The following is a 23,875-nucleotide window of genomic DNA, read 5'->3' as shown; positions in this document are numbered from 1 at the left end:
CTGATTTGCGTTCGTTTTATAAAACGCTGTGTCTAAAGGTACGTCGGACGTACCCGCAGCATTTCTTAAAGATACGTCGGACGTACCCGCAGCATTTCTTAAAGATACGTCGGACGTACCCGCAAGATTTCTTAAAGATACGTCGGACGTACCCGCAAGATCTTTTAAAGATACTTCGGACGTATCCGCGAAACTTTTTTAAGTACGTACGTCGGTGTATTCGGTTTCACTCGGCCCAAACATGCAGCGTACGTTCAGCGTTTTCTCGCTTCGACGTCGCGTCGCCAGAAATGCATGGCGACGCGAGCTGAAACTCGAGCGACGCCGATGTCTACGCGCGCAGATATCGGCGTCGACGCAGCGCAAGAGAGCATCGGAAAGCGAGCGGCAGCGTCCCTCTTCGCCTGGTTTGGGGTCGTTCCTTTCAGCAGAAAACAATCAATTTCTTTTTAACTTACGGTAATCGGTTGCCTTGAGACAAATTGCAAGCTATTTCTGCTCGCAAGCGCTCATCCATTTGTGGCTTGTTCAGCTTTCATCGGGGAGATCGGGGATCTGCGATAGCTTTGTGTGAGTTAAATGAGGGAGCTCTGGTTACATCGCATCCATTATTAGAATAATGTGGCTTGTCAGCAAGATCGGTGCATGACGAGCAAGCGTTATCAACGCCAGAATTCTGGCGCATTCCATTCCATTCGTAGCTCCCGTGGCTTGCGCAGGGGAGACCGGGGATGTGCGATAGTTTTTTTTTACTCAAATAAGGGAGCTGTAGTTACATCGCTTGTAGCACTAGCATTATTGTCCTCGGCTCCAAGATCGGTGCGCAAGAAGCAAGCGTTACCACTGCTCAAATCTCTGAAATACGACCAAAAGAACGCACACCCGACCATCGCCTCCTTTAACTGGGCAGACTCAGTTGGTACACCGAATTCTTCAGGCCTCCTCGTCTCCTCGCGTGGTCGAGCGGTTGAGAGCCGGGCTTGTGTTTTGAAAGTCCGTAGTTCGAATTCTAGCAAAAGCGGTTTTTTTTTCTTTTTTGTTTTTTTTTGTTTTGTGGTGAGGGTTTGATCAGTTTTTTTTTTTTTACAGGGCACAGACAGGGTGCCAGAGTACCCTGCCTTTCAACCTACAAATGACGTTCGACGGTAACCTCCGTACAAGGCAGCGCTGAAATTTGTTTTGCTTACAATTTGAATTCATGAACGTGCAGTCGGTACGCAACATGAAGGTTAAATCAAGTAGCAACTAAAGCAGTTGTGCTAGGTGCGTCTTCGTTTATCATTCGATCTTATTTTGTTCTGATTTGACCGTATGGCTCGAGATACATTTCGCAGCATTTCAATATTTGCCCGCCAACATAGCAATAAATAAAGACGCCAAGTGATTTTTTTTTTTTTTTGCTAAAGCTAAAGTCTTGATAATTGCAGTTCAAGAAGCGACAATAACTGCTCATAAACGACTTCAACAGGATGGCATACGTGTCCACCAACGCCCGCCGACGCAGCGACTGGCGCGCGACTTCGCCGGTCTCCTGCGGGCCCGCGCGTTGACGCCGAACGACGCCGACGCTCGCGCGACGCGTGATTTCGCGTCCATCTCGTTAGGGCAGCAGAAACATATGAGGGGGGAACACGAGGACACTAGAGAACACGAGAACACGAGGAAAAAAATACATTCTGCGTCAGGTTAGGCATCGTTAGATTCTTGGCTTAGCAAACGCGTGATGGTTTTGCCGTTGCTGGTTCGAGATAACCACGCTAGTTTCGAGCAACGCCGCTTTCGAGCCACTCTGGGCCCTGTGCGTCCGACGTATCTTTAAGAAATCTTGCGGGTACGTCCGACGTATCTTTAAGAAATTTTGCGGGTACGTCCGACGTATCTTTAAGAGATATTGCGAGTACGTCCGACGTATCTTTAAGAAATATTGCGGGTACGTCCGACGTATCTTTAAGAAATTTTGCGGGTACGTCCGACGTATCTTTAAGAGATATTGCGAGTACGTCCGACGTATCTTTAAGAAATATTGCGGGTACGTCCGACGTATCTTTAAGAAATTTTGCGGGTACGTCCGACGTACCTTTAGACACAGCGTTTATAAAAACTTGTGTACATTACGTAAAACGTACATATATAAAAAGTTCCTGCCAGAACCAGATTTCTTTTGTCTAGCGTTCGCTTTAAAACTCAATAACAAGAATACAAATGAAAATATTTTAGACAACGCGAATCAATAGAATCCACTGCGAGCCAAGTGGAGTAAGCCAGTGAGTGGCGCGAAGGTGGCGAAGGCAGCGGGGCGAGTTGACGCATTTTTGTCGAATTCGCGAATCAAAACCGCTGCGGGATGGAAACGGCGTGACACCGGTATGAAATTTGCTGTGCGGAATTCATTGCGCACCGCCTAAAATCGTCTACTAGAGTTCTTCAGTTCGGCAAGTCGACGGCGTGCTACGGTTGAATGCGAAGCCGGAACAAAGGCTGTGTCATCGTGTTTTTTCACGTGAGTACTGTCCCTGCTAATAATACCAAGTGAAATAGTTGTCTCGGTTAGCTTTCCGGACACATGCCGAAAAAGTTGCATATGCTGTGCTTGTTTGCTTGCTGCCTGGCGCCTCGTAAGCATTGTGAAATCTCTCCTTCGCCCCCTCCTCCCTATTTGAGACTGTTAATTCCGTGCAGTGCGCTTCGAAGCTATCGCGCTCGCGAGACCGGCTGCCGCCGCCGCGACCGTCCTTCCTCGCGGCTGCTCGCGGTCTGCGGGCCGCGATATGCGTCGTGAAACTGCCGTACTCCCTGTTCTGTGGCCGTACTCGCTCGCCAACGCGCCCCTACAGCGTACGCGTTGACCGTGTGCTGGCGGCGTTGTCGGGAAAAAAAAAGTTGGCAAGAGGTGAGGACGCAGGAAATGTAGTTAAACAGATGAGAATTTACAATGTGCAAGGGGGAGCAAATAGTATGCAAATGCAGGACAGGGAGAGAGAGTTCGGGCCGCGCGCCAGCGAGCGAGTACGGCAGTTCCACAACGCCTGACGTCGCCAAGCTTCACGAGCTAATGACGAAGCCCGTCTTTGAGTTCACGTAGAGTTCACAGGGGCACAGAATTCATATACGTCGAAATTGGAGGTGAAAGGCGGACATGTGGCCCCGCAGGGAATTAAGTCTCGGGGTGTGTGTGTGGGGAGGAGGGGTATTTTACAGCGCCTACGAGGCGCCTGTTCTAACTTGTTCATGCCGTCCGTATTCTTCAGCACACCCTCCTTTTGCCCTCGTCCATTAGCCCACGTCAAGCTTGTCTCTAGCGCTACTGTTGTGTTCGCTGTCTAACGGCTGCTTTTTGCACCGTCGGTCGCAGAAAACCATTTGACTGTTGGGCGGAGCGGTACAATTCTGTAATACACGGCGCTAGTTTGCAATGGCAGGCTATTCAAAAGTGTGTCAAGTGTTCCCTTTTTATTTTGTAGTTTTCTTCTTTGACGTTTCGTGAAATAACAAACCGAACTACAAAAAAAAAAACAGTACATGGGGGGTGTAAATCGTTTTGAACCCTTTGGTGCAGCGTCATTTTTAACACTGGTCTGCCCGTATAGGCAAACTTGTTGGGACCGTTTAGTGTCCTTTATATGGGGAAAAGCCATTATGAATGGCATATTGGCTTGTATTGTCACGTTCGCGCGATATTTGCAGGTAAAGAAAATAGGCCCCAATGCAAAATGAATCCTTTAATATAGGCATCAAAAGAAGCCTGGAGCATGCTAAATATTCTTTTGAAGGTAGGTTGTGCTTTTTATGATCACATAGACGGACACAAGAAAACTACGTACAATTTCACGAGTAGACGGCGCCATCTTCTCGTGAAAGCGTACGTTTTTCTTGTGCCCGTCTCTGTGATCGTAACAAGAGCAACTTACCTTCAAAAGCTTACACCAACTAGCCCGACATAAAGCTGTGCAAAATATTACATGTCCTGATCACACACTCAGAGTGTACTTTCTGTATTTAGTGAGTCGCCTGTTAGCATCATTATTGTCTGCCAGACATGTTGTCACTTGGGCATTACTCCAGCATGCAGACCAGTGTTGCACAAGTAGACATGCTTCAGCGCTCTTCCTGTCACCCTCATCTTTTGCGCAGTCTTTGTGCGCCATTAATCAACTAGCCAGCAACCAAGTCTTCATCTTCCCTCTCGTTATATTTCGTATGTACTGTATTACAGGGGCATAAACACATCAGCTTGTCTACATTAATTAAGGAGGAGGTGCTCAAGCAAGGAACAAGGTTCGGGTGGAGGCCAATCGCGGAACCAGAGGACTCTGAAGCTGGTGAGCTAACAAGGACTGGAGATGGGCCTGCGGATTCTGTGTACCAGAGGTTCCAGACGAGCGAGTTGGCTTGCAGACAACCGGGCTTGGTTCTACACCTGGCCGCGGTTGGTGGCCACGGCCCAGGATGGATCACCACACCTGCCACGCAGGGCGGGGTGCTGCCTGTGCTGCTTTGTCCGAGCAGTACATGCATTCGGGGGCCAATGCTCTGCTGCAACCTGGACCAACGATGACCCGTGGCACACATCGCTGAATGGTGCTTCTCGTGTTGGTGAGAGCATTTCCGTTTTTCTCTTCGCTTGAACTGGATTTCGGGGGCTGCACATTGACCCTTGTGTCCTTGTTTGGTGCTAAGTCTCCCTTTCACCGTTCGCCATTGTAACTCATTCTGTTCCCTTTCTCCCGAGTTCCGTGTGAACGTGTCACACTCCTGCAAGGCCAAGAGAATCTTCGTATCAACAAATTATTTTTCCCGAAAGGTTAGAGTGTCAAGCACCATACTCTTGGCTGTTTGGCATGGAAAGACCCAGCATTTGAAACATGTCATAACAGCAGGTAAAATCTTGCAGGGCTGCAGATTTTCATCGACATGGCTGTGTGAGGTTATGCGGGTTTGTAGTAGGTTTCAGGGGATATAAAATTTGCTTGTGCCTGCTTTGGACTGGCCCTTGAGACTTCGAATTGCTTGTGCGGTTGACGTCTGTGTAAAATTGTCATTTGTTGCAACTGCTCCTGCCCTTACTTTTTGCCTTCACCTTTGGCTCTATCAGGTATGGCTGCTCTTAATCCTCAAGTCCTGTGGATGTCCATGCTCACGGGGTACTTTGCCTTTTTGGAGGTTTGTATTACACTTGTCTCTATCTCAGTTCTTTCAGTTCAGCTCATAACCACCATTTGCTCTCCTAGAGATCGCATAAATATTGTTGATTTCAAATTAATTCCAAATAACGGTTGGCTACTGTTATTGCACGAAGGCATCTTTGGATGTTAAAATGCTGTGAAAATTGTTAAAAATTGAACCTTGGTGTCACTTCTTTTTTTATTCCCAGAGAGGTTGTGTCAGTTTTGTGCTTTTCGTTTACGCACCAAAGGCTTCACATAAAAAAACCAAAGCTTCATAATACTAATGGGTCATTCCACGCGAAACGTTCTGGCCCAAAAATTGGCCACCGCCAATTCCGTTGAGAAAAGCAGGTGAAGGAATCCTGAAATACTATGAATACGTCGAAACCTTCATACAACAGCTGTAGAAACCCTAACGAGGATTTGAATATTCAGACAGATTTGATCAGTGGACAAAGCTTCCTCAAGACAATATTACACTAAAATAATGCCGAGCACGGCAAACACTAGTTCGGAAGAGTTTTTTTTTCCACCCTCCGGTTTTGTGAGTAATGTAACCAACATAAATGAAAACATGCAAACCAGTTATTCTCGATAGCACAAAGGCAAAGGAGACTGGGAGAGGGTAAAATGGGGGACAAGAAAAGGAGGGCTGGTCAGCCTTAAGAGCAGAAATTGACAAAGGGAGCAATAGAAGAACGGAAACTTGAAGGGAACAGTGCAACAACGCCTTCGCGGAGGGCTCAAATTGGTGCGAGGGGCCAAATATGGCCTACCGTCGAAACAAAATCTAAGTAAAATTATCAGGCTAGATACAAGTTGTTCCAGACGGAGTTCACTATGTGCGGTGCGGCTTCTGTCTTCACTTGCGGCAACTTTTGCTATGTATATTGCACATCTGATATGTTTAATCATTTTTGTGGACCACAACACAGGAAGAAGCAGTTTTCCTCCCTTCATTGACCAGGGCAGTAGTCTGATGTGAAGTGAAGTTTAGAAGCGAACACATGCCCAGAAAATGCTAGGAAAACACCTAAGAGGACGTGGTGGAGAAGCGCCACTCTAATGTAGCAGGGCCGGCAGAAGACTCTTGTCTGTCGACATTTTTTAGTGCTAGCCCATATTGCGTCTCTCATGCCAAAGCCTCAGTGAGAAATATGAAAATATTCTGTGTTGCTTGCGTATTTCTGACTAATGTATTTCCGGCTTGGAAGGGAGCCGAGTGAGTACTGAAAAGCTAGTTCTTTCAAACTAAACAAAGCTGTATTCAGTCTTTATGGACCCTTTACTGCATGTGTTATTGCTTGCTTGCTGCAGAAACAGTGCTGACGTTGTCATCTGTGTGTTTACAGCAATTCCGCGTTTTTCACAAACTTGTCATCCAGTTCCACTTTTAATACTGCTAAATGAAAGTAGTGCGGAAGTAGAGACCCTGATAATAAAGCAATTGTTAATACACCGTGAAAATATGAGGAACGTAGCAATTACCACATTGCATTTGTTAAGCTGGAGCCCTGTGGAAATTTTTCCTTATGGCCTCCTCTATACTCTCTTGTTGGTCCCCCACGTCTTATTAATTTCCATGTCAGTGATATGTATTTTTTTTATCATTAGATGCAAGAGGGTTGGATACACTGTCCTGCGGCCTGTTTTGCTGAATGAAAGTGGTGTCGAAGCCTTCAGAGAAGCACTGGTAAGAATTTTTAGAAAAACGGTTGTGTCAGCGAAATTGCTTAAATTTCTTGGAATCGTTCCCAGTCTTCAAAAATCATCTATCGATTTCTCTATAATCTCGCTCCGAATAATCTGCGAAAAAAAAACCCCGAAGAAGCAGACAAAAAAGGCATATTGTGAGCTACTAGCTACCAACCTTCAAAACAACTACCTGGTTTGATAACCACGCCACCACTGTGACACCGTGACACACCTCCTAAATTTCCAATACGGACCCTGGCATCAATGAATATCGATGTGTGGGTGGGTTTTGTATTTTTAAGCTATTTTGGCAGTGATAACGCTCATTTCTTACGAAATGGTCTTCCAGATCGGCCTAGTCATGCTAATGCTACAAGCAATTAGGTTAAAGCTCCCATATTCAACTCATAAAAAGCTCTCACACAGTTGCAATTTAAACAACTTCAGCCAGCGTAGGCATGAATAAATCGAGCCACTAGAAAATTCTAAGAAAAATAGCTTTGTTGAATTTGTCTCATGACAGCTGATTAAAGCTAGAGTTTAAAGGTAATTCTTTTTCTGTGAACGAAACGATGCTTCCTACTACTAAAACCTGTCCCGAACATCAAAACGCTCGAGACGGTCCGAAAATCCAGAAGCTGCCGTATGCATTGCGATGCTCGCTAAGTACACTACTTCTGGCGTTGACGCTGATATCTGCTAAGAATAGACTTCGGAATATGGCACACAGACAGGGCGGTAACTTTCTTTTTATCGCAGAAAGTCTACCAGTTTTTGGGGTCTAACAAAACATTTTTGTGTAAACATATTGATTAGGCACATTCTGCATCAGCTCAAAATGCAGATTATTCGATGCCCTTTCCAACAAGAACAGATTCGCAAATGAACAAAATCAGTTTTTGGCCAAACGTTGCAAATATGGATAAGTTGTGTATATCAGTTCGCAAATAGTTTAAAAAGTTTGGAGTATAATTTTTGCCAAACATAAAAAACACATCTTGGAAAAAAGTTTAGTTGCCCAGTACAATTTGTCAGATATGAAAAACATGTTACCATGTGTGGTGCCCTCGTTCTGCAGTGAAGCCCTACCTCTGTTTCAAAATATGCAATTTCGGATAGTTTACTGAAAAAAATCGGGTGGTTTGGCATTATTAGAGGCACTAATTTGTCCCCACATGATGTAGAAACATCTTGTCAATGGTTGACATTGCATTAATGGTCAGGTAAAAATTCGGGATAGGACAAAAACTGCTTGGGGCTGAAAACAAAACTCGGTCACTGTCAGTTTACTATCATGCACCTGTTGAAGCTTTCACTTGCTGGTTGTTATAATCTTCTGGCTCACTTTTCTAACCCTGCTTTCAGGAATGAGGTGCGATGCACTGGAACAGTGCCCAGCTAGCTATCCCCGAGTAACTGTTGCGTGACAAATGAAAAAGGCGTTCAGCTCTATGAGCCTCCTGCATTGCACCTCCACCTAACATTTTAGAAAACAAACAATACCAATCTTGTGGCAGACTCTGTCAGAATATGTAGTTCTACTGAGGAGCAACTCTAGACCTCCGAAAATATCCTCGTACAGAATCAAAACTGAAGCCAATTTTAAGCTCTCTCTCCTTGCCTTAAGGGGGGAGGTGGGTCTTTAGACAATTTTTTTTATTATTAGTGCCAGCTAGATGAAAATTGGCAGTCTTAAGCAGTTTTTTACACTGATTTCAAATATGCAATTGGTTTTGACATAGCTTCATTTGTTCAAGAAATACAACAATTTGAAATTTATTTATTGAGGCATTTCTTACGGGGGTTTAGAGCAATTTCGCTTTAGCAAACTCAATGATGATTGATACGGACATAATGCCAAAGGTCTACTCTGGGGGGCTGTGCTATTTTTATTAATTTTGAAGACTTTTGCAAAGCATGAAAGAGGTGAACATTTGATATCAGCAATTCGTATAAAATTGCCTAATTTTTATTAATTTCTGCAAATAGGTAAACAATGACAGAGCAATAAAAATAGCATCACCCCCTAGATCAATTCAGTACGAATACAATGGTACCAGTCTTGTCATCCTAGCCCAAGAGTAACATTACAAAAACCCCCGTAAGGCAGAGCTTGGTCTTGCAAAAAAAGAAACCGAGAAAAATGCATTTGAAGATTCAGATCACGATAACTTTTGCTACAGCATAGCTACAACAATATAAATAGCATCATTTTGTAGCTCTATTCTTCACGAAGAAAAGCATACCAAGTATGTGACTGTAACACAAAAATAACTCTGAAAAGGTTGACGTAAATTCACACGAATACCATACAAATTGCAAAGGAAAATTAAAATTTCTACTGTTACACCTCACAAACTTTATATCCTCATCTGTGTCTTTACAGAATACAGAAAGGCACAATTACCATGTGCTGTTGTTATTTTTGCGGTACCAATGAGACTGAAGCACAGCAGCCACCCAGAACTAGATTGTCCTGCAATGCATCCCAAACCTACAGCAAGGCTGTAGGTGAAATGCACTTTGGTCATCAATGCTTCAGTGATGCAAATAGCATCAGCTGCTAGACCAATTCAATACAAATGAAACTATACCAGTCTTGTTATCCTGGCTCAAGAGTAAGATAAGGAAACACCCCGCAAGGAAAAGCGTGACCTCACAAAATAAACTAGAGGTGCAAGTGGACTTCAATTTGGCGATGGATACCAGAGTGATAAAAACAGCATCACCTGCTAGACAATTTGGCGATAGATACCAGAGTGATAAAAACAGCATCACCTGCTAGATCTAATAATTAAATGATACCAGTCTTATCACCCTAGGTCAAAAGCCTGATAGTGAAACACTCAGGCAGAGCATGACATCGCAAAATAAGAGAGAAATGCATCTTTAGTTTCTAACTCTTGCTACAGCATGGCCCAATATAAAAAGCGCCGTGTCACTCTGTTCCTCAAGAAAAACAAAAAACAAATATGCGACCGTACCACAAAAATAATCAGGAAGGCTCTATGCAAGTAATGAAAAACTTTTGTAAACAGCGCTGGAAAACTGCACTTCTTGCTGAACTTCAAGTACGGTAGTTCCTACTTTGCACTTCCTTCAATGTCTATGCAAACTAAAGACAAGCACAAACATATTGTGCTGCCAACTTTGTTTTTCACAAATGAGACCAAAGCACAACAGCTAACTAAATCCGGACGTTTTCACGCGGCGCTTCTCGGACCAGATTCGTACGTGACAGGCGATCTCGGCACCGCCGTCTACGGCGTCTTCCATCGTGTTTCCGTACGCTTGCAGCGCGTAGTTCCTGGAGGTAAAAGTCTCCAGGCATTGCGGCACGAGACGTAAAGACGTTGTGACAGAATTGCAGTCACTAACGGCAAAGAAAACACACCTGAATTGCAAATACTGCGGCGCCGAACGCGCGCCTGCAAAAACAAAACGAAAAAAAAAATGGCGGCTCAACGGCGCCGGCCAATCAGAGACGCGGAACGGGGGGCTCGACTCGAGCGCGCCTGCTCCTGCCAATCAGCGGCTCCGAAACGACCTTCGGTAAATCGGCGGTACCGCTCGTTCTTCTCATGCGACGCCATTTTGAGTTGGCGCAAAATACGCACAAAGAAATCAGCTACAAAGCGAGCCCAAGATGGCCGCCGCCGGCAGTCTGCTTCGAGTGTGGCGCGCGCGCGAAGTTCAAGCTTTTTTAGCCCGTTTTTTGGCGTTTTGCGGCTCCCGCTGCGTTTTCAAAGTCGTTTTTGAGATTATTCCCGATCAAATTCAGCGGTGAAACTTTTAGAGTAGGTGCTTGAAGGTACAAAGACTTCAAAAATGTGTTTTTCCCAAAATGCGTATTTTCGCGATTTTGGACCATTCTAAGACCCGCGTCCCCCCTTAACTGATGTCCTTAACTCTCTCCTTGCCTTAACTGAGGTTATCAATTGACTTTCAACTGGAACTCTTATTGCACAAGTAAGGCATCGGTGAAGTGAAATCACAAACGGCATGCTTTTTTTAGGAAAAGTAGTGGGCAACGAAGGCGTTAAGGCAAATCGGGTTGAAGTTCTCTGTCTAGTAGTGCCAAATATAAATTGCGCAATGCAGAAATGAAACAAATGACAGGAAAAGGGCTGAAAATGCTAAGTGCACTTGTCAGACATGCGGAGACATCCACGAATACTTTGACTGAAAAAAAGCTACCCGTCCTCTAAACCAAAGCTCACTAGTGCATACCTGGTGTCATTTTCTGGTAGTTCTCACCTTTAAACGCAGTCGGATTGCAAAGCTGACGACATCACTTGATACTTGACTTCTGTGAGCCATTTGATCAAAAAATCTAATGTTAATGCAGCGTAACCACAAGTGACATCCTTTTTTGTATAGCGCAGCAGCCATGGCACCTATCGAAACAACACATGCTGCTCAACCCTCAAAAACACCGTTAGAAATTTTAGTGTAGCGAGAGCAGGAAAATTAGAACTGATTCTGAAACTGCAGTGCCTAGACTAACCAGTGGGATGCGTTAGTTGCAAGAGAAATGACAACATGGATATCAGGAATATACAGCATTGATCATCGGTGATCGGTGCTTTATATTGCCGATTTTATGTGGCAGTTTTTTGCAAGGTGTGGTGTGTATGTTTTCTCAGAAGGGAGCGTTGCTGCTGCGCTTGATAAAAAAGCATGCGACTCGTGGTCATGCTGCATTACCATGGAATTTTCTTGATCAAAAGTCTTCCAGCAAGCCAAATACCAAATTTTGCCAGTTTTGCAATCCGGTGGCAGTGGCAGATGATAATTACCTGGAAATGACACCAGCTTTCCACTACTGAGCTTTGGTTCAAAGAAAGGGTCGTTTTATTTTGTGAAAGCTTATTTCTGAAGGTTCCCCGCATGTGTATCAAGTGGTCCTGGCATTTTCAGCCACTTTCCAGCAGTTTTCATTCTGTTTGTGTGTTGCAAACCTAATATTTCGTGCTACTACGCAGTTACCCAACTTCAAGCCGATTTGCCATAGCACCCCCGTCGCCCTCTACTATTCCTCGAAAAAAGAACGCCTTTTGTGATATCGCTTCACTCATGCCCTACTTTTGCGATAACAGCTCCAGCTGAAACTCAAAAAATAACACCAAGTCATCGGATATCAGTTCAGACAAGTAGAGATTTCCAATCAGCCTTGAACACTGCCAGCTGTTCACTGGCCAGTTTTGTTAGTACGAGGCTATTTTTGGAAGTCTAGTGTTGCTTCTTACTGCAACTGTCTATTCTGGCAGTCTCCAAAAGGTTTGATATGGTGCCTTTTTGAAAATGTTAGGTGGCACTCTTTTCGCCGTGCGAAAGCTTGCTGGGCACAATTCTAGTGCATCGCAAGTTATTCCTGCAAGCAGGGCTACCATAGCGAGTCAGAAGATGACAATAAACCGCAAGTGGATGTTCTGGTAGATAATTGATGATCAGAATGTCAACAAAAATGCACCACTGAGATTGGTTTTAAATTCCAAGCGAATTTTTTGGCATCTCTTGCTTGCCATGAATCTGGTGCTTGCTGTAGTCCTTAATAAGATGTTTTTACATCACGTGGGGACTAAGTTGGGCCCCTAATAATATCAAACCATTTCAGAGAACCATCCAAAATTGTGTATTTTGGAATGAATGTTCGGCTTCACCACGAGACGCGGGCACCATGCGTGCAAGCACCACGTGGGCACCACGGGGACAAATTAATTTGCACTAGTGAATTTTTTCTTGGACAGGATTTTTTAATGTAAACCTTCAAAATGCGTATTCTAAATTTTTTCCACTATTGGTGGTTTGTTATACACAACTTTTTTTTTCATTTTTCTTTACGGTGACAAAATTTTGATTTGGGTTTTTTTTTGCGATCATTATTTATGCAAACATTACACAACTGGTGCTAGCAAGGGCGTTGAATCATCCGCATTTTTGCCACTGCACTATGTGCCTAACCAACACATTTAGCAAAAAGAAATGTTTTCTTAGAGCCCTAAAAACTGGTCAATTTTCTGCGGTAACAAACGAGTTGAAATCAACGCTGGTGTCAGCTTTACTGCATCACTCTGAATTTGTGCAGAGAAGCCCCTCTAGTACATGAGAAGTTCGAGAACAAAAAGTTGGACATCCAAAGTCAATAAATTTGGATAGGGAAACTAATTATTGTGGCATGTCCCATCAAGGCTGTAGTGTCAGCTTTACTGCGTCGCTCACAACTCGTGCAGGAAAGCCCATCCAGGGAATTGGAAACTTTGGAACAAGTTTTGTGGCAAATTTAATTATAGGAGAAGTTAAAAAATCAGGGTACGGAAACTAAACGCGTTGACAATAATTCAAATAGACAAGTGGTTTAAAATTTTTTCTTGTGGCCACTAAAAACATGAAGAAACCGAGGCACGTAACAAGGCAGTGGTGCCCTTTGTACTGACAACTTAGGTTTCTTTTCCATCAGTAATAAGTGTGATCTCGATAACTACAACTGTAAGCATTATTTAGTGCTTCATGCTTTCACTTAAGCTAAAAACTGTTGAAGGAAAAAACTAAACGGGGTGCAGACATTGCATGCAGAGTAGAAAATATAGTCAGCGTATTGAATAACTTAAAAAAGCGTTAAAGTTAATCAGTGAAGCATAGATAGAAGGTTCAGGCAAATTGCTATCAAGCCTAAAAGCAAAAGAAAAGTGCAACAAGCAGCACACACAGCGGTTTTTGCCCAGGGAATGGGGGGGATCTATGATTTGTCGTTCCCATCTGGAAAGTCGATGTATCCAATTTGTCCCTTGGCTTTTTGCATGTACCCACTCATTGCGAATCATGCAAGTACAAGCCTTTCTTGGGCCAAGTTTGACTTCTGCAAAGAACCTAAGCACTGATTTGGGAGCTTTTAGATGTTTATTACATAAAAAACAGGAGCAAAGTGAACCTTTATTGCAATGAGCTTGAATATTTAGACACTTCGCTATGATTCCTTTGTTACCATTGTGCGGCCCACTATTAAAGGGTGTTATTTTAGACGATGCACTCAATAAACTTAGTTGCAAGCAAGTGCTTGTCCTATCATCTTCTTTGTCATGTGCTATGGACTCGACTTTTTAAGAACTATGTACCAACTTGCCTCATGCTTTTTACTGAACAGTTTGAGTTAGACTTTGTACCCCTCCAGTGTTTAGCAGTGTGGAGCATGGCCTTTTTGCAGCAGGTGTCTCAGTTCACTTACTGCTTTGTTACTCGTGCTGCCTTTAAGCTTTACATAGATATTTTCATACCATCAAAAGGGGGGAGTAGCAGCCTTTTGCACTCATAAATTCTTAGTCTCCCTCCCTGGAGCTTTCAGATCCTCTTTATGGATGCAATAATTTTTGAAGCCTTTGCATTTCTGGGGTGTCCATATGTAACTTCATACATTATACATATGTTCCCTCATACAAAACATTTCATAACAAAAGCCAAATGGCGAAGCAAGGAAATGTAATGGCAAGAGGTGTGCTCCTCGCCCTCTTTTTTGTCAGGCACTGGGCAGTTAGCCTGTTGTTGATGATTTTACTGTGCTGGCTACAATTTCATTTTTCTTTTGTCTTATCGTTCAATTTCTTTTCATTGATATTTCTGGCAGGTCCGAGACAGGGCCTGGTCCAAGACGCCAGGACCCGAGGACACCTTGCAACGCTTGTGCACGGCCTGTGAAGATTTCTGGATTGACTTCATGGACTTGTGTAAGAAGTCTGCCTTAGAAAAACAGCAACAAGGAAAGAAGCCTTTAAAAATTATTGCAATTTATTTCCACACCAGTTTAACCTTGCTCCAGCAGGTATGCAAAGCTGGTTAACACAAAACTTGTTTTTGTGATTTAATATCATGCCTGTTAGTCTAGCAAACCTGCGTTGTGACAAGCCTTAGCAAGCAGTAAAACATGCTTAGTGTATCTGTATTTTTAGGCTATTTGCTGGTTATTTTGTAATTTAAAACAGCTGTGATACCCTAAGCTGGCTTTTCATTCAAATGTATCACTTTCGTCTTTAATAAAATAATTTTCAAATACTTTTGGTTTGCTTTGCTATACTTGTATGAAACTGCTCATGAAGCTGCATGCATGTGGGCTAAAATTGCACTTGCACGTATACTGCAATGATTCCACCAGGAGTATTACTGACCATCTCTGGGAAGGTCACCCATACACTTCCACGACTCTGTCGCCATAAGCATCACGGGACTCTTTAAAAAGGGGCGTCCTCACAACTCTTGTTACAGGATCGCAATGATCATCAGGCAGGAGTCCCGTGACTCTCTTTTTTCTTTAGATAGGTCAGTGCTGACTCTAAGGAGGTAGTCACCCATATTCTACTGTGACTACTGTGACTGGGTCCGTGTGACCCCCTTTCAATAAGAGTAGCGTGATTCTGCGAAAGGGGTCGATGAAGAGTCAAATCTGTGGCAAGTAAATACCCCCCAAAGAGGGTCACAGGGACTCCTTTTTTTCTTAGTGTGGTACGTGCACCTTTAACTTAGAGGGGGTAATTTGTTAACAACGCTACGGAAGATGCAGCAAAACAGCATCTTTGGACACACTTCTGCCGCTGAAGTGCTGTACACGCGTTATCTTTTATTTGCATTCGGAACGGCGTCAGTCGCGCGCAGCCGCAGAGCAGGGAGGACAAGCTAAGCCTACCAGGGTTGACCGACTGAAACGCACTAACAACAAAATGGCGGTGCCCATGAACCTTGATTGATTGATTGTAGGGTTTAACGCGCCGACGCAACGCAGGCGATGAGGCGCGCCGTAACGGGAGGGCTCCGGATTAATTTTGACCACCTGGGGATCTTTAACGTGCGCCGAAATCTCGTGCACACGGGCGTTTTTGCTTTTCGCCTCCATCAGAAAAGCGGCCGCCGCGGCCGGGAATCGAACTCGCGATCTCGTGCTCAGCAGCGCAACGCCTTAGCCACTGAGCCACAGCGGCGGGTGCCCATGAATTTTCAACTTGTAAACGAATTTCACGTAATACGAACTGACCAATGATCATGGCGGCAGTACGGAACAACCGGAGAAAAGAGTAACGATGCTCTGTACCATTATCCAGTGCTTGTGTAGCCACTACACTAGCCGAGACACTAGCCGAGCGCAAGCGACAAGCACGCCGAGGCGACGGAAAACATTTCATACCCTCCTCCATTACAATTTGTAATGGTTTACAACAGCTTTTCTGGACATGCACTTTCGCAGGGCGGGACGCGACCATTTTCTGATTATAAGGTGATCATTTTAAAGCGAAGTTTCGGTATCCTCACTGATACGCCAATAAGCTTTGCAGGAAAGCCAACTTGCTCTGACGATAATGATGAGTGATCGTCGTGGAAGTGAAAGAAAAAACCCGCCCCGTGGCCGGAATTGAACCTGGGCCCTTCTTGTTAAGAAGCCGGCGTCTATCCGATTGCTCTATTTTGGCATTGTCGAAGCTAACGCCAAGCAGAAGGTACTGATTCGCGCCGTACACACCAAACCAAAGCGCTTGGCGTACGGAGTGCACACCCGAGAGTTGCTGTGGGTATTCTAGAAAAAAGTACGTACGTCGACTTAGAGTAACATGTACTCACAGTGTGGGATTGTCTAACCAAAGAATCCATCACGAGAAATCTGCGCGTTCAACCAACGTCTTCGTTAGACGGAGAGGTGCAAGATTTTTTAATTTCTTTATCTTTCCTTATTATTCTTCTACTTCTGAATTTTTATAACATGCTGACAATAAAAAAAATTATCACGCAGATTGCTCTTGTACAAATTGCAGTAAAACGAACAGCTCTCTTCTCTCTTCAAACTTACGCGGTGTCAGTATATTGGTGACCATGAAGTGTAGGTGGCACATCCGTATTCGCCGCGAGCTCGACATGTAGGTGGCGACAGCGTCGCGCTGCTAGTGTGGATGCTCCGCTGAGCGGCCCGTAAGAATGCACACTGTGGGCGCGCTTCTTGCCTTTTTCCCGCCGTATGTGCGCACGAAAGGCGCAAACAAGAGTGGTATGCTGTAGTTCGGTTCCTCAACGTTCAATGCATAGCATGGAAGCGGCAGTCAGTTTTCATTACTACGCCAAAAAAAGCGACGACTCATTGGGAATCTCAGAATGGCCGTAATTGTGACAATGAACTTGTACGCTGTGGCTCGTAGCAAGCTCGATCTTACCAGACTGTGGCTTTGCGCCTTCAATGAAAGCAAAAATAGAAACAAATCAGGACGCCTCGATCTCTGAAATTCAGTTTACAACAACAATCTCACTCGCTTTCACTGGCTAGCATGACGCATTCTTGCATTTGTGGGATGCCCTGAAATGGTAACACCATCTACCTGCCCCGACATTCTTTCTAAGAGCTTACGATATTTTTTGTGTCTTCGAAAGGCAACATAAAAGTACTGAATTTTGATCAGCGCAGAGATATAAATGTAACCGTTCTAACGGGTCTTTTAAATGAAATTTTAACGACTCTGAAGGAAGGTTTGATGAATAACGGTTTAGGATCACTTATTTACGGCTTTCTTCGCAAGTGAACTTGCGAATTGAATCGTCCACGCACGCAGTACAATCAACATCTAATGTTTAGCTAGGTTTTCGCAAAGTGACAAGCAGGTTTACAATGTGCAAACCAAGCTTCTGGGACCTCACAGTGAGCACAAATTTTCTGTTACGGCTGCTCTGTTGACCATTTGCGTACCTTTTAAAATCTAACAGGTGCCTGCAACAGCGAGATGTGTTTGCAATCTTGCGTATAAGGTCGCTTACGAACCCTAAAGATGGCAATAAATGTAGTTGCGCTGTTGCAGATGTAGTAAAACAGTTCCTTTTTATTTCTCGTTGCGATTCAGCGCAACGGGTTCCCGGTAACTACTTAGTTTTGTAAACTGAATATCGCTTTTGTCTTGGCATTTAATTCTTTAGGATTGGTTAAAAAATGAAATTCTGTAATTCTGTGCATTTAGTTTTTTTCCGTGAAGAGGGGGGGGGGGTCCGGCCAACGTTGCAAGAGCAGCGAGAAGAGAACGCATGTAACGCGAAAAGCCAAAGTATAGTTATCAGTATTACTTACAATCGAAACTACACTAGGCGACGTGTTCTGTAGCGGTGAAAAAGCAGCACGAATTTTTAAAACTGATTAACCCCCCTTTGGTCCGGGATTGTCCAGGAATTGTGGCTAGCCTTTCTCAAAATTGTATTGAAAGCAAGCATTGTGGGAAAAAATTAAAAAAGAACAGCGAGTCATGGCACACACCCCTCACACATGTGGGCAACAACGCTCATTATATGACGCGTTTTCTCCTGTTTCTTTAAACTTACGTCCACCTTAAGAGGTTAAGACGTGACCATATTAGGCGTTTGGTTAGGCTGAGTGAGACACGTTTCTGGACAAGGTGATTTATGTCGGATTTGAAAATTATATTATGAAAATGACACACGAAATGCCACATGACAGACGCAAACTCACAACTACTTAATTTTACCGAAAAATTCACCCTAAATACTCTTGCGCATCCATAGAAACGCATTTTAAATAATACGTAAAATTAGCAACTCGATACAGTTGAATAAATGTTTATTCCTCCTCCTCAGTATGAACAACGACTGTCTGAAAATGGTATTAATTTTAGGAAAGGTACCGGACACGATCACACAGGCGCTTGCGGGTGTAAAATACGTGTCCGGTAATTTATGGGCAATAGCGCACGGGTCGTGTGCAGGTAAATGTTTTAAAGCAAAGCTTTTTACCTCTACCCCCCAAGAGTTCTTTCGCGACCGTTGGTGTCACCAGAAAACTCCAGCGAATAAATAAAAGAATTTACTGGCACCGCCGCGAATCGAACCTGGAACTAATAGACTAACAAAGCGAAAGCCCGTTGTCTTACCGATTTAGCTACGAGCCCACGCGATGACTGGGAAGACAGGTGGTGTACTACACAAGCACATCTACGGGTTTACCCCCTGCCTTCTCGCTGAATGCCACGTAAAATTCTCACGCGACCACTCACGCCCGTCTAGCGGCCCTGTGCGCACCTTGCTCATGTGCTAACAGTTACAAAAATTAAAGGAAGCTCACACCAATGCACGGCATCTCACTTCTAGTACGCCAATGTGCTAACGCCTGTGGCCTCCAGTGTTCACGTAAACAATCACAGCTCCTTGTCGTCCGCCCTCACGTCAAACCAAAGAATACATTCAAATACTCCTTGATGGCCAGGCCATCACTCCAAGCCCCAGCATCAAGATTTTGGGCCTACATCGCGAGGCTAACACCAAGAGTGACGTCTCCTTGCAGCGCCTCAAAAATAGCATTAATCAAATCATACACATGATCAGGCAAGTTGCCACCAAGAAGCGAGGCCTAAGGAAATCCGGTACCTTTCGATTATTTGAAGCTTTTGTCATCTCGAGAGTTACTTACGTCCACCCCTGTCTTCTTGTCGACAAGGAAGACATAGAGATGCTTTATATAATGATTAGAAAGGCGGTCGAGCAGGCCATTGGTCTCCTCATGAGTGCGTCAACACAAAGGCTGCTTAGCACGCGGCTCCACAACATGGTGGAAGAGCTGATAGAAGGCCATCTTTCTAACCAGAAGGTCCGACTCAGAACTGCGATGCGTAACCGCATGGTTCACCAGATTGGCTGGGCAGCCCAGAATTTCACTCCGCTTGACGTACTCCCAGACTCTTGGCGACTAAAACTAAAGATGCTCCCTTTGCTTAGAAATGTGAACCCCTCACATGACCAGGGTCACCGAAAAGCACGGGCTCAAGCGCTAAACACCACCCTCGGTGGGGATCATGCAGTTATCTACACAGACGCCTCCAAACATGGAGGGCAGCAATACGCCATCATCGTGGCTACCTCCAAAACCAACCTCCTTGCTTGTACCTCGCTTATGACCCAAGAAATGACGGCAGCAGAAGAGGCAGCCATCACCTTGGCTCGCGCTCAACCAAGGGTCCGGAGGGTAGTCACCGATTCCCAGCAAGCCTACTGAATTACCAGTAGGGTTGGGTGTCCTGACCTGCACTTCGCGTGCTAAAAGCCACTCCCCAAACGGTTCCATTCAGCTCATCTGGACACCCCCTACGCTTCAATCTAGGGCAACAAATACACCCACCCAACAAGCCTGCGCTTTTACCTCCCGTGCTATGGAGCTGCACGAGGACAGTCACCCGCTTGTCATGTTCAGGGAGATAACCCAGCATTATCGCCTTCTGAGACAGACCGTACCTTCCCCTTACCCTGACCTTTCCAGAGAACAACAAACTATTCTACGGCTCGTACAATCCGGCCTTCTTCCCACAGCCTACGCGTCTTTACTTAATGTATCCGAATCGCTACGACGCTAAATGTAACTTTTGCTCAGAAGTAGAAACACTCCGCCCCGTAATCGGGGTGTGCGACTTTAGCCCTGAGCACCCTCCTCTCTTTCCGTCAACTACCCAACAAGAGCAATGGGAGATGCTGCTTTCCAGGCCCTCTCTACCTACCCAGCTTCAGCGGGTGGACAGAATACAGGCCGCGCGGACTGCCTATGGGCCCTACAGAAGAAGGAATCACTCCCCAGAGCTGCACTCTGGGCCGTTCAGAAATCGGAAAAAAAAAAATATTCCTTCGTCCTCCTCCTTCTCTGCCGCAAATCTTGTCGCCTCTGTCCGCGGCGCAGAGACGGAGAAGACAGATCGTCTAACACCGGGTTGGAGCTTATTTGAATTTTATAAGAAAAAGTTTTCATTCTTGGGCTACACCAATAAAACTCAACCAAACACTGTTCCTGCTTCATGCATTGATTTAACCTTAACAAGAATATCTCTTTGAAGTAATGAATGGTGTGGTTAAGTGCATTTCACTTTTCTATGGTTTTGCTATTTGTAAAGCGATGTGAGTGAAGTCAAGTGACGTAGCATGGGTAATCGTTATGGGTGCCGTTTACAGCTTTGCTTTCCAACCAGATTCACGGGGTGGATTGGCGCGATTTTTTTGTTTGTTTCGTCTTTCTATAAGGACACAGCGCAATTTTACAAAGGTGTGGAATTTGCACGCGTATGCACAAGTCTTGTTGCTGCTTACCCGTTCCGCGTACTAAACTTTTATCCTTTAAATAATCACCACGCCACCTTCAAAAAGCACCCTTCGACGTTCCCGAAACGTCAGACGACTGCACTCAACATTAAGAAAAGTGCAATGTGTGGAAGCAATGTTTATAACAAGTTTCACACTCAAGCGGTGACCAGGGCGAAGATGTTTCGTGAAATTAAACCAGCGCATTAACCCGCAACGGCCGCTGATTATTGCGTTTCTAGAGGAAATGCGGAAGCACAGGTAACTATGTCATTGCTTACTGCCAAACGAGCACACATATTGGTTGTTTTGTCGTGTGCAGCACGCGTCTTGCGCCGCACGCAACGTGAAAAAGCAGACGACGCGAGAGCGCCATCTACACTAGGAGGGGTGCGTCCCGCCGCCGCTAGGGGCCGACTGTGTTCGCGCTCGGGGCGAATAGGGCGGGGCGAATAGGGGGAGAAATGGCTGGAAACGCTGATTGGTCAACGTGTGTGACGTAATTAAATTTATGTATCACGTCATTATTTTTTTGGCGTTAGATTTGTTTGTTTAGTTGTTGTTTATCCCCAGAAATTTTTCCCTAGCCTTTGCAAAAGCGCTAGAATGCCCCCTAGCCCGCGCTTGGCCAAGTAATGGCGGAAAGCTCTTCAAGCGGGCTTCTTTGTGTTGAGGTTGCAAAAGTTAGCTACTGAAGGGAAAATGTGTTAAAGACGTGCATATACCTTAAAATTCGACCGATGCAATCGTCGCTTTCATGCAAGAAGAATCTGGTTAGTCATCATGGTGTGGTGTGTTGAGTTTCAGCACACTGCACATCCCGCAGTAAAAAAGGTGAGGCATCCATGTGCTTTCTGTTATTAGTGCTCACTTATTTTTATTTTGGCCTTGTTGTTTACTTTAAACATTCCTTTTACGTGAACTTTTTGGGCTCGGTTGTTTTGCTTTTGCAAAGGTGCACGCTCCACGTGCCTCATTCCATGAACTCAGTGTTCAGGAAAAAAAGGGAGATAAAACAAGTTTTGACGACAGATTTGTTCGTGGAGCGATCGCATTGTATTCCATATTTTTCCTGCGTTGCGTGTGCAGGTATTAGAGAGTTTTAGCAGTACGTTCGTTACGTTCGTTCCGTTGCTACCGGGTTTACCGGGACCCGACTGCGCATGCGCGCGTACGTACCGGGTTCTTTCCGTAGAGTGAGACGGAAAACGTGTTTTAGCACTCCGTAGCGTCGTACCGTTCGTTCCGTGTGACGGCTGATTAGCCGAGTAGTTGCAAAAATCCGCACGCTAAAAATACGTAAATAAACAACGCAGTTTCCCCTAAAGCATTGCAAATCTAAAATAAATCGCGCTCGGCCGGACGCATTGTGAGGCAGGGGCTGCGGTGGCGGCGACGGCACCAGAGCGAGCGCAGGTGACGACATGGTCGCGCGCCGTTCACGTGGAGGAATGGCCTTGGCCTTGCCCGATTGAAGCGCTAGACACATGTACAATTGGTACACGCGATTCGTATGCGACTGATCGTTACGACTGTCACCACGACTAGTCGTACGCGTGAATTTGAGACACATGGCCCGATGCGGGTGTGCGATGCCTCGTCGGCGCCGCTCCGCCCACTGTTTTTGCACCATGGTCAACTACGACGATCGCTGAGCTGAATTTGTAGATTCCGCGGGTTTGTACGCAAGAAATGGATAAAGCAGGCAATCGTGAAGCGTTTTCTGCATCGGAAACAGTCCGCGCACACGCCGGTCGCGCCTGCCAGCTCGGCACACTCAGCGGCTCGAACCGGCGCAGACCACGGTAGCAACCGCTTGTCGCTGTTCTTCCAAATCAATCTGATCACTAAAACGAAGTTCCACCTGCGAGAAAGTAGGTGTTAGTGTGGTGAAAAATTGTGCTAGGGATTGTCCTCGGGGCTTATTTTAAAAGCGACGATCAGATATATCTGCCGCGATGCAAGCATATGCTGACCGGCCATGGATGCCGCGGCGCGCGGTGCGGCGAGTGGCCGAGAGATGGCGATACCTGCCTCGGAAGCATCGAAACAGGCTACGCAGATGTCTCGGTCACCGGTCGCTCACGGCAGTTGTAGCTCAAATAAAGTTTCACATGCGAGAAAGGGGATGATAGTGAGGTGAAACGTTGTGTTACGGAGTGTCATTCGCAGTTGCACAGATAGCGGCGATCGCCAGGACGCTAAGCCTAGAGTTCTCAACACCCGAGCAAGCCGGTTGCGGGCTCCGGATACGGTAACACCGGTAACACGGAAGCAGAGCGCCGGGATAGACGCCGGCCGCGTACGGAACAAATGGCGCATGCGCAGTCGGGTCCCGGTAAACCCGGTAGCAACGTAACGAACGTAACGAACGGAGCATACGTACTGCTAAAACTCTCTATTGTTGCGTCTGTGCACTGAAATGACGACCGTCCCTGAGGAAATGACGATCGCCCTTTGTCCACCCTGTTCAGAGCCTCAACCTTAGCAGCAAGGCGTACATACTAATAACATTTCAAGACCGCTTCCAACATTCCACACATAATACGCTTAAGTGCGTGCCTACAGTGAAATTCCTGATAGCAGATTGAAATGTTGTGTTGACATGGGCAAGGCACGCTTTAACGGCGGCGTGAATCACAAAAAAATGGGTTTAGATTGCGATGGGGTGTGGCTACGCAGCGCAAGTGTGAAGGCCCGTTCGCACTTGCGACTGGAGTGATAGAAGCGACGCGATTGCTGTCCGCGGCGACAAAAATTGGTCGAGACCAAACGAACAAGGAAAGCGGCAGAAATCTCGTCGCTTCTACCGCTCCAGTCGCAAGTGTGAATCGGCCTACCATCTTCCCACCAGAAACACATGTAGGTCATGTAATTGTATTGTATTTGCCATGGAATGCACTGCGTGTGATGCCTAACAAAATAAGCAGTAT

The 23,875-nt window shown here is 45.4% G+C and overlaps 1 long non-coding RNA gene across 1 annotated transcript; it reads left to right on the top strand.

Moving 5' to 3' along the window:
• The first annotated feature begins 4,814 nt into the window (after positions 1 to 4,814).
• LOC144179142 (uncharacterized) lies at positions 4,815 to 14,907 on the top strand. The gene is made up of 3 exons (XR_013324161.1): positions 4,815 to 5,160; positions 6,780 to 6,858; positions 14,482 to 14,907. It is a non-coding gene; the product is annotated as an uncharacterized LOC144179142 (long non-coding RNA).
• The last annotated feature ends 8,968 nt before the right edge of the window (positions 14,908 to 23,875 follow it).

The sequence above is a fragment of the Haemaphysalis longicornis genome, unplaced genomic scaffold (genome assembly GCF_048455015.1).
Source record: "Haemaphysalis longicornis isolate Haplotype H1 unplaced genomic scaffold, Haemaphysalis longicornis Haplotype H1 scaffold_1, whole genome shotgun sequence".
Lineage (NCBI taxonomy): Eukaryota > Metazoa > Arthropoda > Arachnida > Ixodida > Ixodidae > Haemaphysalis > Haemaphysalis longicornis.
This window is presented reverse-complemented; position numbering and strand designations above follow the sequence as displayed.